Source organism: Neofelis nebulosa, chromosome X (genome assembly GCF_028018385.1).
Source record: "Neofelis nebulosa isolate mNeoNeb1 chromosome X, mNeoNeb1.pri, whole genome shotgun sequence".
Lineage (NCBI taxonomy): Eukaryota > Metazoa > Chordata > Mammalia > Carnivora > Felidae > Neofelis > Neofelis nebulosa.
The window spans coordinates 30321084-30326182 of record NC_080800.1 but is presented as its reverse complement, the minus strand read 5'-3'; the positions used below and the strand labels follow the sequence as shown (position 1 = coordinate 30326182).

Below are 5099 nucleotides of genomic sequence, written 5' to 3'. Positions count from 1 at the left end.
TTATATGATTCAACCTCAAATTACCATTACAACTTCCCGTAAAAAAAGAATTACCATCTACAATTTTCAGTGGAAGAAATTGAAGCCTAATTAATTTTCAAGGTTACTCAGCTAGTAAATTTTAGTCTTTTATTTCAATGTAGTCTTCTGACTCTAAATCCAGGTGTCTTCTCTTACATTACAGCTGCATTATGAGATGCTTGGTGATAGATAAAATATTGCAACTATGATATGAGTTTATATATAACACAGAGTCATAATTTCCCAACTTTTTAAAAAACGGGTTTTAATTCACTTTATTCTTCTCATATAAAACTATGTAGTGACCACAGCTGGAGTCAGGGACCTTACAAGATGGTCAGTGAATTCATCATTGAGAGACTTGGTGAATAGTCTCTTTCCAGAGGTGGGAGGTGAGATAACTATAGGTCTTGGAAATGGCATCAAAAGTGGCCTTGGTGAAGTTACTCCCCATGGCAATGCAGCCTCTGATTGAGGTGTAGCAGGTGTCATTTCCGGCCATCATCAGTAGCTTCTTGGGCAGTGCCTCTGGGGGCAGCGATGAGGTACACCAGCACGGAGCCACAGCGGCTGGTCACCTTGCATGGGACAGTGTGGGCCTTGCCCTGATCTTGTTCCCCCAGGAGACTCACTGCATGGGGATGATGGAAAGCTTTGCCAGGAGGATGGCCTCATGGATGGAAGTGGCTATCTTCTTGGAGCACTTAACACCCAGACCAACCTGTCCCTTGTAATCTCACATGGCAACAAATGCCTTAAACCTGGTCCACCAGCCAGCGTGGGTCTGCTTTTGCACGGGCATAATCTTCAAAACCTCATTTTTCAGGGATGCCCCCAGGAAAAAGTCCATGATCTCAGAGTCCCTGATCAGCAGGGAGAAGAGAGAGATCTCCTCCAGTGGACTTGATCTTCATGTCCTTGACCAGGTGGCCCATCTTGGTGATGGGGACCCACTCTTTGTCCCGAACCTTGCCCTGGGGAACCTCGGTCCAGACCATAGCTGGACTGGGTCGCAGATGCCACTGCTGACGTCTCTGCTGAAGCCCAGGTGGCCTTCCAGGGCCCTCCAGGGCCTTCTGCAGCACCAGCATCATCTGCCATTTAGTGTTTTCTCAGAGAAGAGGCTAATTTCTCAACTCTTTATCCTCATAAAACTCATGCCCTGCTAGTGAGTACAGACATCTGAAATACCTGGTCTTTTGCCAACAATAACCCTGTAGCATTCCATCTCCTGGTTACTAGCTCCTAGAAATAGAAACGAAGTGGTAGTAGCTAAATGCTATATTACTACTCTTGGAAAAGCCATGTCAAAAGCACTTGTGAATTTGTGAGTTATAGCTAATTACATTATTTTGTGCCTGTCTCACTTATAGTTTCCTAAACACGGTGGCTATGATATTTTTTCACATTTATTTCTTGTTTGTATATCTAATTATATTTTAGCCAGTTAAACAAATACATTCTGTATAAATATACATTTGGATTATTTTTACATATGTGCCTATAACATATTTAGCATTAAACTATGCATCACAATGTTTCTAGAGATGCCCTGTGTATTGTCTTTCACATGGCCTGTACTCAAATTGACTAGATTAGTAAATAGACATATAATTACAAAACAATTGATTTCCCTGTGTGTGGATTTGGGTCAATCAATTAAATGAACACCCAAATCAAATTATCCTTACATTTACAAATCATGTTTCATATAGCTGAGATGGAGAGAATATTTATAAAGACTAATAAACTATTAAAGCTCCTCATTATCATATATTACTGCTGAATTAAGTTTCCTTAGCTGTCAGTTAGTATCTTATTTACAATACATCCAATTTCATTGCCCCCACCCCCCTTCCTACTCCCACTAAGGTCAAGATTATTGAAGGATTCTTCATTCTCTGAAAAACTGGTAATTTTGTGGCTCCAGAATTGTTGCTTAATACATTTTAAATTAAATGATTACGCTGATTTATTTTGTTGGTGTTGTCAGATCAAGAAGGACATATATTTATTACTAGTGTGAAAAGCCATCACATGCTATCAGCACTAGTGATGCACTAAAGACTCACACACTCCTTAAGCACTCTTTTTTTTTTTTCTGCTCTGAGCCTGAAAAATGTGTGTACATGGAACACCTGCCATATGCCACCTAATGGAAGTGACAGAAGAGGCCATCACAGGGTCTATAGCTGATTCTTATTTCTGTCTTGTACTAGTTAGGTGACTTTGGGAAAGATATTTAAATTCTGCATTCTCTCTCTAATAATTTGTATAAGCTCTAACTCAGTGTTACTTGGTATCAAATGAGATCTTGTGTACATTTAAGTGCCACACAGTAGTTGGTCAGGCTCTGAACTGCAGAAACCAGAGAGTCATCTGAGAGATATCTGCTTATACATCTAGTGAAAGAGAAAATGAAAAGCAGCCCACACAGCCTGCAAAGCTGAGGAAGTTACCAATCAAATCTTCCAGTTATGGTACTTTATTTTAGGGGGTTTCTTTTTTTACATATTATAATTACCACAGATTATTTTGATTTGAGAATGTAGACTGCAGTATTTTTTAAACTTCTTTTTTACTGTGATACAGCAAGTAATGCATTTTTATTTTAGATCATTACACACATGCTGCACACATACATACACATCTGAAAGAAAAGTTTCAAAAATTGTTGCTACCTGTGTTCCTGTCTAATACTTTCTACACTACACTGCCTTGTTCTATTGTAATTTTTTTATTTAAAAAAATGGCTGATCAGTGTCCCAGCAGCAATGTGTTACAATATATGTTTTAAAATACTCTGAAGTAGGACAGGTCAGAATTTAAATCATCCCAATCATGCACTTACTAGCATACTGACTGTGAATAAATTAAACTCTCCAATTCCTCATTTTTACAACAAGAATTATAATAGGAATAAACCTTATCTCATAGAGACATAGTGAGGATTATATCAGATAATTAATATAAATCACAAAGTATAGTAGATGCTCATTATTTGCAGGTTTCAAATCACTACCTTTAATTGCATTAGAGATAAAGCTGTAAAAATGTATCTGACTGTATTCTATTAAATTCAGAAAAGTCAGAAAATAATCTGGATACTTCAGATTCTCAAATTTATTACTCCCTTGACTATGTCATGGAGAGAGAAATCAAATATTACTTTAGGATGCTTAATATCCATGAAGACCAAACTTAATATCCAAACACCGCTGACCTAGTTCAGTAGGAAAAGCCATGAATGCTTTGGAAGCATCATTCTGGAACTTGACAAGTGCCTCACTGCACAGAGCCATTCAGGGCACTGGCCTGGTATAATTTAACTCTGTTCCCAAAACCTCTAAATTCAGGCCAACATTTGTAAACACCATTGCACAATTGATTGCAATGTCACCCTACTTTCTCTTTTCCCTCCTCACCCTAATTCATTTCCCCAAGATGACTTAGAGTTTAAATTTATCTGAACCTTCCAAGTGTGTCTAAGAAAAGTGTATCATTGTTAGTCACCTCTCTTTGGTCTTAGAATACCTGGCCAAATCAGACGTCTCTCTGTTTACTACTAGTGTGAGAAGCAGAAATTCACCTCAATTTAATCAGTATTTTCTCTCTAATTTAGTAATGCAAATGATTATATTCTGCCCTGTAGATGCTACAATGCACAGTGCAATGAGACCCTCTTGGCTAGCAACCCAGATGAGTGAATCAATGGAAATGTTTATAGGGAAGCAAATGACATGCTTACTTAAAATTCATTCCTCTTAATGACAAGAAAATTTATTTTCAAATTGCAGTCTACAGGTGTTTGCTACCAGACCCTTTCAGCAATTTTGGCTTTTCTTACCACCCACCCTCTTTTGCCATGCCTAGTAAGTATTGTTGACAATGGGTTTCAAAACATTATGCTGGTATGTTATGTTTCTAAGTCCTATGGATTGCATATCATGTCTTCTTGATACCATCTGAAACATACTGTGTTCTTATGAGGAAACTGGATGATTACTTAATTGCAGTGTTTCTGTTTTCACTCCATGTGCTACTGAATAGAAATGAGAGGAATATGGTTTCCAAAATAGAATTCCCTAGCTAAGCTAGAAATCTGATTTTCATATCTCACTCATCAGGTGAATATAAGCCAAAAAAAAATACTCCATCTGAATGGAAATATCTCATGCCTAGTCTCTGATGAAAGGTGAAGCTTATTTTGATCTAATCTATTTCAGTCACGTTTCTATTAAAGAATCTTAAAAATATTTTTGTGACTTGTAAAACGTTCAGGTAACCTTAAAAATAGAGTAACTTTAACCTTGCAGGAAATCAAGGAGGAGTTAAGATGGTGGAGCAGTAGGGGGACCCTAGGCTTGCCTTGTCCCTGGAACACAGCTAGATAAAGACCAAATCATTCTGAACACCCAAGAAATCAATCTGAATGCTGACAGAACAAGCTGCAGAAACAGGGGGAGAAAAGAAGGCATTTTTTAGAAGGTAGGAAATGAGGAGACATGATTCCTGGAAGAAAAGAATCCCAGGTGCTGCAGAGGGGAGGGGGCCTTGATCTCAGAGAGAGAGGAGAGAGAGAGAGAGATGGAGAGAGAAACAGACACTTCACAAGAGAAACACTTCCCCAAAACCAGTGACTGGGAGAATGAGAGCAGCTGATTATTGCAAATTTTTATAAGCAGTAGCACTGAAAGTCTCAAGTTTTAAAAGTCGTGCTACTGCCGGGTCCTGGTGGGCATAGTGGTGCTTCTGTGGGGAAGGAGGGCAGAGGCCTGGGGGCAGCCAGTGTGGTCTGAGGATCCCCTGGGTGACACTGGGACAGACATCTCCCCTTCTTGGAGCACATTTGGGAGAGGTGGCATGGCCTATCAGGGGACAAATAGCTGGCCTGTACCAATGTGCTGCCCTATTCATTAGCATAGGAACAGAGACACCTGATGAGGGCAGCAAACCTTGGTGCCAGCTTTTTGCTGTGCTTTACCGTAAACTCCAACCCCTGTGCAATCATGCAACTGCTTTTCTGGAACTAAATGACACCAGCTGCAGCATGGCAAGACCCTTCCCCAGAGGATCAG

General features: G+C 39.5%; 1 pseudogene; it reads right to left on the bottom strand.

The window, feature by feature from the left end:
- Window positions 1-315: 315 nt before the first annotated feature.
- On the bottom strand, window positions 316-1115 carry LOC131502042 (small ribosomal subunit protein uS5-like; annotated as a pseudogene).
- Window positions 1116-5099: the final 3984 nt, after the last annotated feature.